At 29.3% G+C, this 20857-nt stretch overlaps 1 protein-coding gene across 1 annotated transcript in view; it reads left to right on the top strand.

Annotated features, from left to right (window-relative positions):
• Positions 1–20857, top strand: part of LOC107440209 (uncharacterized) — a 285398-nt gene that overhangs the window by 239525 nt on the left and 25016 nt on the right. The gene's annotated exons all lie outside the window — the stretch shown is intronic.

Below are 20857 nucleotides of genomic sequence, written 5' to 3'. Positions count from 1 at the left end.
CCTAAACTTAAATGTTCATTTGGTAATTTTTCAGTTCATATAGCAAACGTTTACTGGTAATTATAGTTTTCAAAATTATAGACTCTTACTACCAAACATTAAGTAAAAAATGCATAACTGAGATGTAAATTTAGCCGAATATATGGCTTTTATGCCATGCTCTAAGGTTTCAGGATAAAATTTCCAAATTTATCTCCATTTACCAAATTCTTATCAAAAATTATAAAACCATGTTTTATTGTTAATTTTACTAGAATCATTACCGAAACGCTTCAGTAAAAATAACCGCACTTTCTGGTGTTCCCATAGATGAAAAAACTCGTTGAATTTTACCATATTCTGGTAGTTATTACCGTACTTATTTCTCTGTGTATCCAAAACTCAATTCTGTATTAATTAATTTTTAATTACTAAAATACAGAGTTGACAAACAACTCTGACGTTTCTAAGAAATTAAGCGTGTTGTGTAATTTTTATTGGTCGAAAGCATTTAATAGTGAAAACAAATTAGATTTTTATCTCTTCTCAAGTTTTACCCTCAGATACAGAGCTCTCGTTTTGACGTTTCTGTTATTTTTGAACAGAATTTCGTTTTATTAGTCAACTTTTTGAAAAAAAATTGCACGATTTCCAACGGGACACGAATTTTTACGAATAATTTTTAATTCTAGCGAATATTATTCGTAAAATATTTGTTAATTAATATTTTACGAAATTGCTTCTTCAATTGTGTATCATCTCATCACATTTCAGAAAATATCCTGCATTTTTTCATCAAAACTTAAAACCTTTTATAACCAAAATATGGTAAGGATAACCTTTAATAATCATAATGTTGATTAATGTGGAAATTAGTGCACTCGCTTTTCAAGCAGATTTCCCGAGTTCGAAACCTGGAAATGACATAGTGCTAATCATTAACCCATGTCCTTTCTATTTCAAGTGGTAATTCCAAATCAATCACGTTAATTGATTTTTTTTTATTAAGTCTATTGCTTTAGATGAAATTCGAATCCTCAATTAAGTGAATACAGCAATTTCATTTTTTTTATTTTATAACCGTCGTTGAACAGCCGACCCAATTTTTCGGGTTTACGACTACTAATGTTCCCCGTCGTAGCCTTGTAATTTTAAACCCAATCCAGAAGACAAGGAAACTCCTGGATCAAGTATTGGAAGAAATTTGCCTTTGTGGAGGACTTTTTGATGGAACTAACCCGAATTCGAGTTACATAGAAAGGGAAAAAACGAAACCCTTCCACGATTAACCCATGATCCATCTACCACCGAGGATACATCAGCACTGAGTAAGCCGGTTACTGTTACAAGCTGTTTATGTCAGCACTGTGGTTAGTGCAAGCTGGATGCGGAATTCGCATCAACCAGCCATCGCTGGGATTCGAACCCTGTTAACCTCATTGGAAGGCGAATCATTGGAATCAAAATGGTAGAAGCATTTTGCAACAAATGGTATAGTCAATAACTAAGAATATTTCATGAATTTTCAGTATCTATATAAGCCAGTAATTTTAATCAGTTGGTCGTATTTTATTTCAAAAGCAAATTAACATTTTATCTCTCCTTACTTAGTGTTACATCCAACATTTTAACAACACTTTCAAACTCAAATACAAATACCGGAAAACAACCAAATGACTAAAACGTAGCTCGGAGATAAAAAGATATTTCTAAAACAACAGGATTTTATTCGAAACAATTGTTTTTAGTCAGAATCCTGCATATGAAAACTTGTCGACAAAAGTGTAGAGAGAGGGGAAAAAACTATCTTTGAAAAGTAAATGATCGATCGTCGCGGAGTTTCTCATTGCTTAAATCCATATTGGATTTCTGGATCTGTTTCCGTTTTCGTGAAATGGAATGCCGACTCACCACTTTCCGTTTGGATGGAAAAGCAAAAAAACACCAGTCCTGCTTCTGTGCAAAAAACTCACACCATACTTAACGTTGTTTACTTTCTCACACCGTTTTTGTTTTAGCTAACCCCCTACACTTTATTTATTTGGCTCTTTCCTTTTAATGCTGTCCAGAATGTGAAATATATATGCTTCTATGAGGTCAGTTTTTACACAGTGCGGGTGGGAAAATGTACTCGTCAGCCAAAACTTCCGCTGCACTAGCAACTCAAAGACAAATAAATCGGATTCTAACTCTGAGGTTTATTGGTGGCCTTATTTATTTTTCAAAAAAATCTACAAATAAATGCTATCGGGGGAGAATAGATTTCTAGACTTATGTTCGAATAGCATAGATTTAAAATACTAGATGTAAATAATTACATATTATGTGTGGCTTATGTTTATAATTTGAACTAAAATAACTTCATTAGATTTGAGATGTATGGCTTTTGTGTTTTTAGCTCGTGCAGAACTTCTTATAAAGGTGTTAATGATGAAATACTTTCGTCGAGAAAAATAAAATAAGCATGCTAAGCTTTAATTTTGAACTAAAAATGGTATCCAATTCAGAAGAATTGACAAGAGGAAAAATATTTAGGTATTTAAAAATTATAAACCGTTTTACCAAGTCACTATTTTAATAATTTAAAAAATCAAGCTTTTTTCCAACTAGATGAGAATTATTAAGATCAATGAATAGTTTTCCATTTTGAGTAATTTAAAAAGCTCAAATAATTAACAGTTGAACGGCATTTTAAAAAACACACAAAAATAGATTACAAATGCGTTACGTTTTTACCTAACTCAGATATTTTTTTTAGACATTTCGCACTTTTTTCACAATTCAAAAATTAAAGGAGCCGAGATGGCTCAGAGAATAGAGCGTTCTCCTTCCTAGGTGACCCAGGTTCGAATCCCAGCGATGACTGGTTGAAACGATTTCCGCTCCCGGCGAGCACCGATCACAATGTTGGTGAAAAATATCCTCAGTGGTAGACGGATCATGGGTAGGAATCCCCTTGTTGTTCTAACAGCTGAAGTCGTTCGTAGTTTTCCATTCTAAGTAATGCAAATGCGGGTTAGTTCTTTCAAAAAAGTCCTCTGCGAAAGCTAGTATTTTCAAATACTTGATGAAGGAGTTCCGTTGTGTTTTGGGTTAGGGTGAAGATTATAAAGCTCCTTAGTTGAACATTGATAGTCATAAACTCAGAATTGGGTCGATTGCTCAACGCTGGTTATAAAATAAAATAAAAGTAGAATTGATGACTCTGGCTTGGCTAAAGATGGACAAAACATAACTTAACAGCCATGAAAAACTGTTACTAACTCCCAACAGTTATAAAAATAATATATTATTCACGAAAAATAATTATTTCGTAAGTTGACCCAGCTTTAACATAGCATAGAATTATTATTTATGTTGATGCAATTCATAACTTTTACGTAGAAAAGTTAAGTTTAACTTATTTTTTACACCGTGGTTATTTGTCTCTTTATTTATTTAAATAATTTCTATCTAATAAGTGAAAATCTATTTTAAAAGAACATCTCAAATCATGCCGAAGGCTGAAATTGTCTTATTTGTTTCGACAGTTTTTATATTTATGTTTGTTGTTTTTGGTTTGGAAGGAAAATTTTGCCTTAAGGTCCATCAAAAACAAAGTTTGTTCGATTACTTAATGATGTTTTTTAAAGGATAAAATTAATTGTATCATGAAGAACTTAACCTTCATCTTTGGGTTTATTATTATTTTTTGTTAGCAAATTTCTGAGCTTTCATATTTCTAAATACTGGTTATTGAACTTGAAAGTAATTATCATTTAACAGAATTTTAACGAGAAATTTTGCACGAGAAGTAAGCGTATTTGATCATAGAAAAACAATTTTAAAATAATAAATGTAATGCTTAATTTTCTTGCTTTTATCAAGCAATAAACCTAAATTCATATAAATTTTAAAAGAAAAATTGCCTTCAAAATGCAATTTAGCCATAACTTTAGTAATATTTCAAAAATCTAAGATAAAAATAATAAAAATATAAGAACATGCCATTTCCGATGTATTTGCATAATTATAAACAAACAGAAGAGAACAAAGTAATGAAATATTTAAGTTTCCAAAAATGTTTGAAATATTATGAATTACTATTATTTTTGAATATTTAATATTTAAATAGTTTACTTATTTTAAATAGTTTACTTATTTTAAATATTTTTAATATAACTAACTACGAATTATTAAATATTTGATATCGTAATTAATCACAAGTTTTTAGATATTTACATGTAGTGTTTTACAATCAGTGACGGTAATTATGAATTACTAATAATTCTTACATCTTAAATGTATGCATTTTTTAATTTTAAATTCAACTAAAAAACCGTTTAAATAATCTTAAAAAAATACATTCTGGTATAAAAACAAAATCAAGCAGACAGTATAAACAATTTTTAATTTCCTTTGAAAAAATTTAAAAACATTGAAAAATATGTGCATTGGAGGCAGTTTTCTCATCAGAAAAATATTTGAACTAACGCCAATACGAATTTTATAAAACTAATTTGCCGTCATTCATTTCATTATCTACTCTCCGTGTTTATGTACAAAACATAGATGAGAAAACAAATTATTGAAATTTAAGCCTACTAAAAACATTATGAAATATTAATATTCCAAACGTTTCCCCAAAAATAACACTCAATAAATTTCAATTTCACAATTTTAAAGAAACATAAAAACTTGTATAATTTTGTCTTGAAGTATGCCAGGCTAAAGATACTGAAAAAATATTTGCACAAATGTTTTTGTTCAAATGTTGTTTCTTCTGCTGCGCTTTTAACGAAACTTAAACATCACACATTTTTATTGCCTGACTAAGATATGAGGTAAAAAAATATTAAAAATAAAGCATTCAATTATTTTTTACTGTTACATCAAGCTATTTTAGTTTTATTATTTTTTAAGTATTATTATTACGGGAGAGCAAAGAATAAATTAGTTTGCTCCCAAGTTTTAAAAACAATAGAAATAATTTCTATGAGTATTTGTTCAGCCAATATCAAAACTAACCAATTCATTTAAAACTTCGAATGAGTGAAAAAATACGTGAAACAAAAACGAAATCTTGAAATTAAAAAGTTCGATATTTTTCAAAAACTTGCTTTTTATTTTGAAGATGCAATTTTAAACAATTGTTCAAAAAATTCATCTTAACTTTTTTTTTATTATTTAGCAATATTTTTAATTATACGTTTAGTTGTTTTAAAATTACGTATTTGTTTTTTTATGAGATATCTATAACATTTAGATTAAATGGATAAAAACAATCATATTGTGCAAATGGAATCTTTGGGAAGAATATAAAAATAAATAACTGTTTTTTATGCCTTGCTAAGAATACCTCGCTTCACTTTTCTTTTAATTTTCTTAAAATAATTGGAATAATTTCTTTTCTGGTTTTCTTTAGAATTTTTTTTCCATTTTACAATGTAACTTTTTGTAATTTCATTTTTATTTTTCTTAATTTAAACCAAGTTTTCAAATACATTTAAAAAATCAAATAAAAACTTATTGAAATAAATACTTTAAGAATTCTGAGAAAAAATATATTGTTTATAAATGCGAATTGTACCCAAAAACGCTTATGTAAGATAATATACTTTACTATTAATGAATCTATTTAAAATCATAACAGTATACTATAATCCATCTAAATCTTTCGTTCAAAAAAAAAGGGTTTTTTTTCTTTTTTACATTTTTATGAGCTTTAATGTAATGTTGTATTTTCGTCAAATAGCATTCTCTAGCTATAACGTTAAGCATTCTAGCTTTTACATTATTTAATTTAATGAAGCTGCGAGTGAAACCTTTCTGCATACAAATTTTCTGAAGCACATGGCTGCATAGATGGCACTACATTTTGGTGTATAATTGTCACCATTTTTAGTGTTGAGGCAAACTAAATACATTTTGGAGTACAGTTGCCACCATCTTTAATGTTGAGGCAAACTAAATACATTTTGGAGTATAGTTGCCACCATCTTGAATGTTGAGGCAAACTAAATGCACTTTTAAGTACAGAACTGTTGTTATCGTACAAAACATTATATAAAATTGACAAAATAATAATTGCTTGGAAAAATTTTTTTGAATATGTTACCTAAAAATATGCTTGTTTTTTAAGCGAAATGTTTTTGAAAAGCCATGAATTGATTCTAAGCAGTATTATAAAATGTGTTATCAGTAAGCAATCTAACTGAAAAAATGAATAAATTAATAAATAAAACTATAAGTGAAAAATAAAAAATAAATGCCACTGCATGCACCTTGCGTCAACACCAGAAAAGATGCCAACTAAGCACAAAAAATTTTTACGGTGTATAATTTCAGAAATATATACATAAACTTACTTAGAACCTTGTTAAATTAATTAAGTCATTTTCCAACTTTTATGATTCGAAATTCCGATCGCAATTAGCATCCACATAATTTTGAGACTATAAGTGAGATGTAAGGATGTGGTTCTCCAATTTAGTTACATCGCGCTGCATATCTACAAAATTTTTCGATAAAAAATTTTATCTTATTATTGAAACCGACGCATATTTGAGCACTTCTTAATCAATTTATCAATTAAACGTTTTCATTTCCGGGCTTTATCATTATTCATATTAAATCTTATCGGCTCTTAAATCCTTACTTTTCAGCATTATTTGTATTATCCTTTATGTTTCAATTTCCCATATTAAAGATAACTTTTTTTATCTGTATGTATTCCATATACTGCAAATCTACATTATTTTAAATCTGCGCTATCTTTGTTGCAAAGTTATACATGTTTTTTATGTCACTAATATATGAATTATACATGTGAGCAACTGTTGTTGAATATTTAAGTTATTGTTGGACCTAGAATTTTAGTGGTCATTGTTTTAATTCAAACTTATATTTTATCTTATCACTAGGAGGCTTTGCCCCCTTCTCGCTGGCGCTCGCCAACCCCCGGAACTGCTTTCGCAGTTCATTTCGGATTGCTTCGCAATCCGATGCTCGCTTTGCTCGCTCATTGCATACGTTCTTAACGTCTAGCTTTTGTATACTTTTTTGAACACTGAAGTTCCGAAAACTTTTCACTGTAGAAAATTCTAAACCTGTGCATTTCAATATTAATTTGAAATTGCAAACAGTTCACATATTTTTCTTAATCACACTATTCTAAATTTCAGTTGTTGAGAAAAGTAACTGTTGTAAGTTTTGTTTTAAAGTCTTTCCCACCAGAGGGCTAAAACCATGTGTTGTAAAACAATATGAAATAGTACTGAACGCCGGATGTAAAGCATCGGCTTCGATAAAGATAATTTCTTGAGAATTTTTTTGATAATTCGGAGAGAATTCACCCGATTAGACACATGATACTCACTACGTGCTTTTGCGCGCCGAAGCCTATCAATTAAAAATGAAAACTGTTGCCAACGCGAGAAAAGAAATATCATCGGTTTTATTGATACATACGTGTGCATTGTATGTAATAGAAAGCGGACTGTAGTGTTTTGATTTAACATTTATTAAACAAACTTAATAACATAAATGAACTATATACACGAAGAAAATTATTATGACTGCTGTAATAGCAGTAAACAATGAAAGGTAGCTCATGAGAGAGCTGACAAGTGAACTTCCTTGTTCGAAGTTCTTGAGTGAACGACGTTTTATATAATATAGATTATTATTGATCAACTGATCGAATTAGAAAAGTTCCTTATACAAATTCTAATTCTAACAGGGTTATAGACTTCATCTGAATTTTAAATGTTACAAATTCATATGTTAATTCATATGTGAATGTTACAAATTCATATGTCAATTCATATGAGAATGTTACAAATTCATATGCTATTTCATATGTGACTGTTACAAATTCATATGTCAATTCATATGAGAATGTTACAAATTCATATGTTAATTCATATGTGAATGTTACAAATTCATATGTCAATTCATATGAGAATGTTACAAATTTATATGTTAATACATATGTGAATGTTACAAATTCATATGTGATATTCAAATGTTACAAATTCATATGTGCATTTCATAATGTTACAAAAATATACGTCTCCTTTTTTCTAAATTCTATATTCACCCGAAACAAAACTTTTTGTTAAAAAATTTTATCATGACCCCGAAGCAGTTTAACTAATGCGACATTTTTTATTTCACTCTAATGATTTTTTAAACAGTTTGTAAAAATAAAGCTATGAAAACAAAGTTTCAAAGCATATAAAAACAGAAAATAAAGATAAATTGTATCGTAGTTGTAAGAAACAAAAAGTCATAAATATGAAATTTAACAGCCATTTTAAAAGAAATTCATTCGACGAAAGAAAACTCTAGGATTACAAGAAGAAGAAAAAATAAGAATTTTTGAATTATGTGGGAGAGATACAACCGTGATGATTTTAAATTAAATATTTTCCAGTCTGTTTAGTTGCTATATTTCATCGCCCATGTTGGATTGCGTGATTTCTTTTGCTTTATTTATTAACAGCTTATTTTTATCGGCTGATTATTATGTTAAGATCGTGAAAAAGATATATTTAAGTTAAAATTTTTCGATCCACAAAAATTTCTAAAGAGCGATGTTGAGTGTGAAAATTGCTGCATATTTTATTAAACGCCTATATGAATTATATATTCTTTTTATCGTTAAAAAATCTGAAGTAGGAGTAAATTAACTTTTTATATAAACTGTTTTATAATTTTTTCAATAAATATAGAAATTAATCCCATTTATATTCGAAAGTATTTCATCATTCTTCGCCTTCTATTAAATATATACATTGCTTTTGAAAGTTAATTTAAGTTACTTCATATAAAATTTTTCGATAAAAATATTAAAATAATAATAATTTATTAAATATTCATACTGCTCTTTTTTAACGTTTTTGCTTACTTTTTACAACGGTAAATAGTTATCTTTAAAAAAAATTATTATTGTAATAAGGAACAGTGTGCCCCGCTTAAATAGAACTACCTTTATTTTGTGGCATAATTGGACGCAATTAAGACCTATGTAAGTCAAACATGAATATTTTTAACGTAAAAACGCATATTTATATGGAATAACTCACTTCTTGCTAAACCTAGTCGAATAATTCGAATAAATAAAAAAGGAGGGGGAAAAGTGGGCCATCGAAGTAAAGCAACTTCTGATTACAGTCAAACTACCCGCCATATTTATATACGACTTACAATATGCGATGCCGCTTATCGTTTACAAATACGATGAAGACAATAGGGTTAATATTATTCCACAATTTTACTCCACGCTTTACTTTTGTCACATATTGAAACTGCATTTTTTTGGTATATACTGGGAATAGCCTCCCCATTTTATTGGTGTTTTAAGTTAAGGAAAAGAACAAGGTGCCTGTTTATCCAAAAACCACCACAATGAAGATTTTTAACGTCAATTGAGAAATTATCCTGGTTCAAAATATGGCTTGGTTTATCAATTCTCTCTGCAAAGGACTATGAATGAATTTCTAGCACTTTTTGGCAAACGGTAGCCTTCATGTAATCTGGCGAAAAAGCCTTTTAAATTTACCACCAACAGAACCTTCTCACACCATTAAAGGGCCTCAACTTTGTTGTCCATTGGAGAAGACTTTCTCTTTTTTTTCTCACCAACTGCTTCATTTTATACATCATACAAACAATTTGCGATATAAAAAATTAGGCAGTATCTTAGGTTGAAGGCTATCCTCACGTATAGCACAGTGGGCCAGAAGACCATGATTTTTGGCCAAAAGTCAAAATTAAATTTTCAACTAAAATATGCGTAGACAGTTTCAATATCCCCCAAATTAAGTATTCATAATCATTTCAAACATTATAATTTACTTTTTGGACCGACGAGAGTAAAATGTAGTGAAAAATATGTTTAAAATAAATTCTTTCAATGTAATTTTTAAATTCATATTTCAGAAATATATATAGGAATTTCACCTTACTGTTAAACTTTTATCACAGTATTTAAACTGAAATTATAGTACAATTTTTCAATTTGTTGGATTTGTTAATACTCTTGACAAACTTATAGTTTATATCTTATCATTTGACATATTACAATGTTTGAATGACTTTCGAAACTTAGTTCCAAAAAGTTCCACGAGGTCATTAGCTAAACTTTTTTTTGTTGTCTTCTTTCATGTTTCTTCTTTCGATAAAACCTGCCCTATTTTGCCCGTATTGCAAAGGTGAACTAAATATACCAAAAAACAAAAATTATGTTTTCTTTTTCATGTTTTCGCCTTATTTTGTAAGTAATTCGCGTTATTTTGTGATATTACTTTGGAAATATAATTTGCTTTTCATTTTTAATGTAAAATTACGAAAATTGTTATATTTTCATTGCTATATTTAATTATTGAAAAGCGACATATTATTTTTTTTGTTATTTTTGCTCGTTATATTTCAGTCGCCACTTTGTTTTTTTTTTGGTATTTTAAGAGCATTTCAAAATTTTAACTATGAATTCAATTTACCTGCACATGAAAATCCCCAAATTTTATCAAAATACTAATTTGGCCACGAAACCTTGGATACCAATGAAAATGATTATAGACAGGTTAGGGGTTCCANGCATCGGCACTGGAGTAATTTTCATTCCTGAAGAAGCTTCTTTCAACGTCTACTGATGTTATAGGTGCGTACTTGAAAAAGACGGTCTTTCTTACTGACAATTCTTCTTCAATTTGAAAAGATGTTGCTTCACCTGTTAATATCCTATAGATTTTCTTTATTGTTTGGAAGCCAGTGTAATAATGAAAATTGATAAAAAATAATGAAAATTGTAAAAAATTAACAGAAAACTTTAAAAAATTCATTAAAAAGCAAAATACACCCCAAAATTTCAAGAAAAATGCCCTATAAATCTAAAAAAATGCTCTAAAAGACAAAAAATGTCCAAAAATGCAAAAAAATGCAAATGTCATCAAAATCCGGGCCTTAGTAATTAGATATTAACTTTTTTAATTTACATGTTTGCTTCATATTGGTTTTAAGTGGGACACACTGTATGTAATATCTATGTTTCTAAACATTATGTGCACTATTGTAAGAAATATGGAAATAATATCTCTAAAGAAAGATTACAAAAGATATTATTTATTGTGCAGTGACAGGAAAAATATCCCCTTGCCTCTTGTAGGTTTACTGAACATTGCAAGATTTCTATAACGTGTAAAAAAAAAATTTACACTTGTACATTTTTACCGGCATTTTATAATCAAGCTTACAGACATAGATCAAACGGTAATCTCATATCTAAAAATATGATAATGGCATAATTATTTATTTATTAATTTTATTAAAAAGTTCCTCCTTCAAAATTTGTGAATAAAGGTTTTTAAGAATAAAAATTATAAAATGACATTTTTAACATTGTCATCAAAAAAATTTTAAAAATGTCATTTTATAATTTTTTATTTTTTTTAAAACCTTTCATCATAAATTTTGAAAGAGGAACTTTTGAAGGAGGATTTTTAACATTGTCATCAAGGTGGCTAGGTGGCGCAGCTGCTTTGTCGTCGGCCTTCTGAGCCCAAGTCTGCGGGTTCGATCCCTGGCCCAAACACCGAATTTTAGGGATGCAGGAAATCCTCAGCGGCCATGTCGTATGATTATGCGGCATGTAAAATATCCCTGGAGTGCCTCTTTTCAGTTTTNTTAAATTCCTAGTGCACTTTAGCATCCAAATAGAGTCTCGGTGCTGCCATCTAGTGTGGCAGAAACTAGACGTCCAAATTAACATGGCCAACGGTATCTCACCCATTGTGGTGGTCCTGAAAGAGTAGATACCACTTCTGGAGAACGCACTAGGTCTGCTCATCGGGAAGACTATGCAGCTCATAGGAAGAAAAAAACATTGTCATCAAATATTGAAGGTGGCGAAAAGAAAATTATTTATAGGAGGTTTTCTTTAACTTTCTGTTAATTTTATTTAAATGCCGTATAGTACCGAGTAGCAATTATTAGTAATAATTTTTATGCGGTAGTTCAAGTAAAATTTTTAACTGAGTCCTTCACAATTATAAAATTAGTATGACCCTTTTTTTGCATTACAACTATTGTTAATTTGTATGACCCTTTCTTTGCATTACAACTATTGTTAATTTGTATGACCCTTTTTTGCATTACAACTATCCCTTTTTTTGCATTACAACTATTGTTAATTTGTCTGACCCTTTTTTAGCATTACAACTATTGTTAATTTGTATGACCCTTTTTTTGCATTACAACTATTGTTAATTTGTATGACCCTTTTTTTACATTACAACTATTGTTAATTTGCATCAATACTACTGATATCTAAACCTCTACATACATTCAACGGGAATGAGTGGAACTGACTTTTCTGTGGAAGTACTAAAAATTTCAACGATTTTTTCTTTTCTAAACTTGGCACGTTTGACATCGACGTAAATTCTCTTATGTTAAGCAAAAGACAAAAATCCCGTATGAAGTACAGGAAAAAAAAGAACGTAAATTACACGACTCCAAATCGTGAACGCGTGTGTATTTATGCGTACATACATTTACCGAAAGAAAGAACAAAGTGAAAAATGTTCCTTTGATTCTTAAGAAGAGGATTCGAATTTTTTGAAAATAAGCTAAATCAAATTGTGTATGAGAGGAATCCCAACCCCCATCTGACTCTCCGGACTATTTGCAAGTATAGTAGATAATATACTTTGAGAAAGAGGGGGGCGGAAGCTAGAAAGAATGTGAGGACGAGATATTTTGAAAAGCATAAAATGTTATTATTGTCGTTATTTTTTTTGCCTCTTGTTGTTTGAGAGATATTAGATTCGGTATCTCTTTTTCACTGTTGAATAAGTTCTACAGCAGTTGGCGATGTGATGCCGAATAAAAAATGTGAAATTCGCCTTCCAGAATGCTACCAGTTTTTCCTGTTTCAAAACTCTCTCGGGAAACGAAAATCCCTAACAAATTTCACTTGTGCTTGTTACAGAGTTTCTGCGAGAATCAAAGGGAATTCGGTGAAATGTAGGAGCCTTTTTTTTATTATTCATATGATGTATATAAAACATTCCGTATCAGTAGTTTGAAAACATATTTAGGAACACAATTTTTATAAAAGTGTCGCACAGTTTTTGTCATTGATTCAATTTTTCTTAATGCAAATTATGGTTTTATTTTAACGGTTCATATTTTGATGAAAAATTTCTATTTAAAAATAAAATTATAAGCTAAGACAATATATTATAATCGAGCTATATTTCAAGTCATTACACTTATTCAGGGGTTTGTGATAAAAATATTAAATAATAGTGCAAGTATATTTTTCCTTTTTTGCGATTACTTTAATTATTAACTACAAATAAATTTTTAAGAGTAATATATTAGCTTTGAAATGCCCCAATTAATTCGATGCTTCACAATATTAAGTATGCAGTAAGCAGCTACAAAATAGTTAACATCTAAACCAAACACACTTTCATATCATTAAATACATACTTCGATTTAATTATGAAAAAGATATGGAAACCTACATCATACCGCAGTAAGTGGTACATGCTAATTCTTAGATGAACTCTCACAGAGATTGTTTGACTTCACTCAAAAATTGTTATTCATAACACTAATAAGCCATGCATATGCTTATCTATAAATCGGTATCATATCTGAAGTATTATTCTGCATTAACCACTTGACATACGAAGACGTCTGGGAGACGTCATTTGTTTCTTATGTCAAAACAATAATTGAACAACACAGAGATGCCAACTTGCTCCAGACAGCAAATAAATATTTCAAAGTGGTAGTTTATCAATTGTGATTCTTAGTTTAATAAATTCAATTTAGTAGATATATATAGCTTATATAATATATATACATATATATTTTAGTAGCTTATATAATTCACCACTTTATAGTAGTTATGTCATGCTATACCTTTTAAAAAGCAAGCAAAACTAGTCAAATATTTGCAAAATTTAGTTTGTAGTTATTTATCGTTTTTTTTTAATCAATTTGACTTGAAATAAATAGTATTTCTAGATGCATTACTTTTGTGTTTAATGATATGTCAAGGAATTAAATGAAAAAGGCTGTTTTTCCATTTAATGCGTAACTGTAAATTAACGGCGAGGCGATACAATTTAAACAGGATCCGGTGATTAATTTATAGTAGAGCCTGATATTGTAACACCTTTAAAATTTTGTAAATAATGGGTTTGTTATTTTTTTCTTAAGAACTACCTATTAGAATTACAAGTGAACATAAGTTTTATTAAATTTAGGCTTAAATTAACTTAATATATCATGCATAATTCTCCTATGTTACAAATCATTGAAAAGCATTTTGCACATGAAAAGTTGTACATTTGATTTAAAATAGTTCTCTATTTATCTGCAGCTCCCAGATTTCTAAATCTGGCTCATTTTGGTATTGCACTAACGCGATATTTTGATGCGATTGAACATTATGATTTGGTCCGGTAGTTTTTCTGTGTGTATCACTTCTTCGAATTTTATACTAACCTCAAAACTATTGTTACGATAAAAGCTTTGTGGAATTCTGTGTGTTGAGCTGTGTGATTCGTAAATGATGATAAGAGAGTTGATAACAAAACACTTGTGTAAAATCATAAGGAATATCCCAATGAAAATATTAAGTATAATATTAAGTTTAATATTATACTTAATATTTATTAAGTGAATATTATATTTATTACTTATTATACTTAATATTTATTAAGTGATAATTATTAAGTTTAAAATATTAAAATAAAAATTTAAAAAAATTTCGTAGTTAAAAGAAGTGTGGAACAGTCTCTCACGTTTCACGTGACACATCTTATGAAGTTAATTATCCTTGTCTACTACTTATGTGCATCTCTATGTTTAGGTTATCAATACTATGTCTCAAAATTTATGAAAGCATCTATCACTATCAATTTTTGTCATGAGCTTTCATAATAGAAATGTATCTCTCGCTCTATAGTTACAAAACAGAATAACGCCAAATGATCTTATAGATATGATTATGTGTAACAAAAATAAAAGCAATGAGAAAGCAAATATACAAAATACAACAAAAAATACTAAAGATAACAAAAATAATACGAAAGATAGCAAAGATAATGTTATACAAGTATCAAATAGAATACAAAAGTTAGAAAAATTATTGAGATAAAAAAAATCTTGAAAATTAATTTAAATCAAAAGAATCTTTAAACGAAGGAAGAAAAAAAATATATAAAAACATTAAAAAAATTTTACTCTTTCCGTTTGAAAAATGTAAGCCAAATTCGTTTGATTTCGATGCGGTATTTTTATCGTAATGTTACTTTAATTTTAAGTTGTGTCTCCATTTTTCTAATATTAAGAAACTATTATAAAGAATACTAAACTTATCCCAAAATATATGACATATTATTTAAATTATGCTATTTAACAAAATTAAAACACAAAAATTAAAGGAAATTTTACTTTAAAAAGAAAATAATCCTTTTCGAACACTGTTATCACTGCATAAAAATCACGCTCCTTCTTTCAAAGCATTCTTTTTCAACAGAGATCTCAAACGATTTTTTTTAAATATCTAACAAACTAAGTAGCGAAAAAAAAACCGTCTGCATTTATGAGAGTTAATCATGAGGGAAAAGTAAAAGAAGAATTGTGAAAAGCTACATTAAATAACACGCGTTTACCAGACCAGTTGTTGCCTCAAAGTGCGAGTAATATTTTTCAGAATGGTTGGAAAAAAACCGTCTTTACAGTAGATAGTGTCAGAAGCATCACATAAATAATTAGCTTACGGCTTTCTTCTATAAGTCTCCGTGGGAAATGTCACTTCCAATGAGCAAAAATTTTTCACTCTTTTTTTTTTTTCGTTTTTTCTATATGGCGGCAATGTTAAAAATTAGATGAAGCAAAAACTTAGGTGCAGTTGTTTTAAACTTATTTTCGAGGAAGTGCAGTCAAAACGTTTTACATAAAGAGAAATGTTCCACTTCCCCTCCTCTCTTGCTTTCATAAAAACACTTTACGGTTTGTTTATTCGTTATCAAGTTTTCTTTTTTCCCCTTCTTTTTTTTTCATAAAATGAAGAAAAAAAACTACTCTTTCTTATCTTGATTTTTCCGAAAAAGAAAATATATTCTCTTTATTTGTTTACTATTTTATCGTTGTATTATAATTTTTATCAGTTTTACACTTTGTTTCTCTCTCATTTAACTCAAAAAATTTCTTCAAATTTATTTATCCGCAATTTTTGATTTTGGCACTTACAATTCGATCATAAAAAATTAAAAAAAATACTTCTTTAAGTTTCGCTCCTTTTCTATAAACTTGTTTGGGCATAATGTTCCTACACATGAATAATAATTATGTATATTATTGTTCAAACATTTAATAATTATAATGTATATTTGCTACCAGCCTTGAGGAAATGCCCGCATTGTTGAGTTGATGAAGAAATAAAAAGATATATATTTTTTAGTTTTAACAAACTAAAATTTACCTTATTAGATTCTTATCAATAATACCCGATAAGTTAAAACGCCAATATAAGGAATACCAGATAAATTTATACCGGGTAATAGCTCACACGTCACTGCCCGGTTGTTTTACAGATGTTAATCCCTTCATTAATAATAATATATAGTAATTACTAAAACTGTAGAATGAGCTTATTTGCTGATATTTGCTCGGAAATGTTGACATACGCTGATTTCGTTCTTTTTCTATAAAAATAACTACGTAAATATACAAGTATATTCAAACATATTTAGGCAAATATATGACAAAAATATTATCATTTGAATTTAATTAATAATTAATGATCATAATAAATAGTAAATTTTTCAGTTCTCTCCTTCAATTGAGTATTTTAGTTTTTAGACTTCTTAATTAGTCATTAAAAGTATTGAATTTCAAGAAAATATTAGTTTTTGCACTTGTTGTTATTTTTAGTTTTTGCACTTTATACAAAATATGTTCATTTGAAAAAAGTTTTAAATGATTGGTTTTTATATTAATGCTGTTAGTTTTTTTTCTTACTTTTAATTTTTATCCGAACTTGCTTGTACTGTAATCCACAAAATGATTTACCTGTTGCTTCTCGGTGAAAATAAGACAATTTTAGATTGGAAACATTTAAAAGTGTGTTAAATTAACATTTTTCCTATATTTATTCAAACAATTTTAAAATCGCGTTGCAGACAGTTTCATAATAAGGAAAGAATATTAATATTATTTGTTAAAAAGTTATTATGAAAAATGTAATCAATATTTTTTTTGTGGATAAGTAATGTGAAAAAAAATTTTAATAATTAAAGTAGTCAATAAATAAAAATTATGATTGATGGAAAATTACTGAAAGATTACTATTAATTAATAGAGTTTAACGTTTATATTTTGAAGATAGTTTACAATTTAATAGAGAGGTTTAATTAGTGAAAATTGTATTTATCAAGCAACATTTTTATCAAATGAAAAATAATAAATTGATAGGTGGAGGAAAAAGTGTTATGAAAAATACCGTTGCAAATGTTATTTTCACAGAAAAAAAAACATTTAACAAAAATCATTCAAACAATTTCATGAGGATCATATTCAAGAATGAAAAATAAATACGATCTGTAACCAGTTAGAGGCGTGAATGCTTGCTGAAGAATACTAATATTACTAGTTCAAGGAAAACAAAAGAGCTGACATAAAAAAATAAATCTTTGTTGAGTTCAGTTTTTGAGGTAATCCTCAAAATATGTCGAAGGAAGTGGTCTGAAAACATAGGATGGTCAACAGCGATCCATCAGTGGACAAAAACTGTTGGAGTGATTCATTCCGACATTCAATAGAATAACCAGCACACGTATCTTCTCGGAATAATTCAAATTCTTTACTGAGACTCAACGGATCATCAAAACTCCATCAGAAAAACAGATTGCAGGATTTAGTAGATGTAAAACTGATGGGGAAGCTCATACCCAATCTGGATGGTTAAATTATTCATCACGCTGACGAGGACAATAAGCACTTGTTGAATATTCAATTATGAAACACGTGGCGTGATGTGGCCTAGTTACAAATAGGAGGAAAAGACAACTGTTGGGACATTTCTGGAGGAATAACCAGCGAGTATTCTAAAGTAGCCTCAGCACACAATGATCTACTTGATAACAAACGAGCAGGGAGTTAGATCGCGGCATCGGAGCAGTTTGTAGTCCCCGGACAGGGGCGGGTGAAGAAAACGGGAAAAAAAACTTGAATTGCTTACTATTGCATCTTTGTACGAGATTAGTGCATGTATTCTTCGCGGTGATGTCTCCATATTTATGCCTGAACTTATTTATTCCAAAAAATGAACGTTCTCAACAAACTTGTTTTTGCCCCCACTAAATTTTAGGAGAAGATTTTTATTTTTAGAAAAGTCAGAGAAGAAGCTAGTTACACCTAAGCCAAAACAATGACGAAATCGCACGTTTCGAACAAAGGAGCTGACTAACAGGTGAAAACGGCGTCTGGCAGTCTGAAAATTTAAAAGCGGTGAGCTTCAAACAAGGAAAGGGTTAAAATTGTCGGTGTCACACAGACGATAACGCAATTTCCCATAGACTTAAGAGTTTTTTCCGATTTAATTAAATATCACTTAACTTTGAAGCAGTAAAAATACGCCTATGTTTTTCTTAGCTTCCGATTATATTAGAAAAAATTGTTTCATGCATCAAATTATGAACAACGGGTAAGAAAAATTTTATCTTAAAAAATGAGTCAATTGTGAAAGTTCAGATGGAAGTGACAAAGAAGTATCAACTTACGAGTGCAACTGGTGCAGAGAAAATAAGGAAAGAATAAGAAACTACGAATAAATCTTTTATGTTAATAACTCACGCAAATTACAAACATCAAAAATGAACTTTTAACTCTTGTATGAGAATTCTCAGAAAATGAATTTTATCATTCTCAGAAAACCACTCTCAAATCGTTATTCAATTTCAAAAACAACAAATCTAGCTTAAGTGAAGATGAAAGAGTTAGAATCAGGTTGTAAATTAAAATATTTTTTGACAAATACAGTAATCCTCCGTAACGTGAATAAATCTTTTTCCATCGAAAGATACCAAAAGGGGTGGGAAAAAAGCAAATGAAGGTGAGGTTCGTAGTTGTAAACCTGTTTAACGCGCCGTCTTCCATGTCAGTCAAAGTAAAAATATTTACACTATGGAGGACAATAATTCATCTGTCAAATGCAATTCCCTCCACAAAACTGTCAGAAAATCCCCTAACCACGAAATATCATTCATCAATTAATGTATTCATCTAACCGAAACACTTAGATTTTCAGAACGCAACCAATCGTTAATCATACTTTCATTTAGGTGGGTTTTCCCTTTCAATTCCTTGACAAATATTCCCCCCCGCAGAGAACATAAATCTTTTTACTTCTTGTTTTGGACATATAAAATTCACTGCCTGACTATCCTTGTACCTCTAGAACACATCGAAAAGACTCGTCTTTTCTCTAGTAGATTATGTCTGCTTTAGAAGAAAGTAAAGATTTTTCAACACTTCTTGAAGTAGTTCTGAAGATACCTTGAAAAATGACACAAAGCCATCATAGCCATTCTCAATGCTATTTGATGAATTTATATGCAGAGAAAAATTTATATATTTATGACCAAAATAACTTCCAAATCTAATCGTAGTGAGTAGCAAGTTAAACCGTTGCCACCTTGTGGTAGAAAACTGGCACTGAAAAAGATATTTGGCTACTTGATTCATATGTAATAAAGAAAGTCGTTAAATGTCAGTTTTTGTTGTAAATTAGTATCGTTTAAAAATCTACCATGAATTTTTACTCTGTTATGCTTAGTTATTAGTTGTAAATTGAAAAAATTATAATTTTATTTTACAGTCAATAGATTACCAAAGTAACTTCCAAATCGAATCATACAAAGTAACAAATCGAACCGTTGCCACCTCGTAGTAGAAAACTGGCACTGAAAAATAACCCCTCGCTTTAGGTGAAATCAGGAAGGTCATTAAATATAGGTCTTTGTTTAAATTAGTATCGTTCAAAAAATCTACCATTTTTACTTCATTATGCTTAATAAGTAACTATAAATAGAATAAAGTATAATTTCATTTTCCTGTAAGAAATAATTACTTCATTAAAAGCATTTGTAACATATAACGTAACAGAAACAATATCAGCAAATCGAAATTTTGATTTGAGTGATAATATTGATAGAAATTCGTAGATGATTTTAGATTTTAAATCCATATTTTAAAAAATCAGCAAATGGAAAAGAAACTTACTTTTGCGAATTGGATTTTATCAAAGTAACAGTTATGAAATCTTAACGTGTTCCTTTACTTTTGAAGTCATTCTTTTACTTTCGCAAACATATACTTCCAGTTCATTCATAGCAAAACAAATTTTAAAAAATCCCTCCCCACCATGTAAATAGTAAGATCATTCCCAAAATAGAACACTTTACTTAAACATTTAAAAAACCATAAATGTGCTCGGAATTTCTACAAAAATGTTGTGGGAAAACTACAGAACTTCTGAGAAGCAAAACGAAACATGAAACAAAAAAAAACTAAATTTTATCTTTAATAAGTGCTTACGAGGTCGAATGTTCATCTTGAAAGCAAAAAAAAATCAAATGCAGACTTTTCATAAATTAGAACCCTTAAACTGCCCAACCTAAAATCAACCCAATCTGAAGGGAAAAGGGGGTGAGCAAGTAAAAGAAAAGAAAAGAGTAAATCGCTATAATTACGCATAACCGCTTGTGGGACGTCATCTTCAGTCTTATTTGCATAGCCCTTCAAAATTCTGAAAGCCACATTTCCTCCCATGCTTTTTATTTTCCCTCTTTTCTTCAGGGCTTGCAGAGGG

This window comes from Parasteatoda tepidariorum, chromosome 4 (genome assembly GCF_043381705.1).
Source record: "Parasteatoda tepidariorum isolate YZ-2023 chromosome 4, CAS_Ptep_4.0, whole genome shotgun sequence".
Lineage (NCBI taxonomy): Eukaryota > Metazoa > Arthropoda > Arachnida > Araneae > Theridiidae > Parasteatoda > Parasteatoda tepidariorum.
The sequence above is the reverse complement of the archived record's forward strand: the minus strand, read 5'-3'. Positions and strand labels throughout refer to the sequence as shown.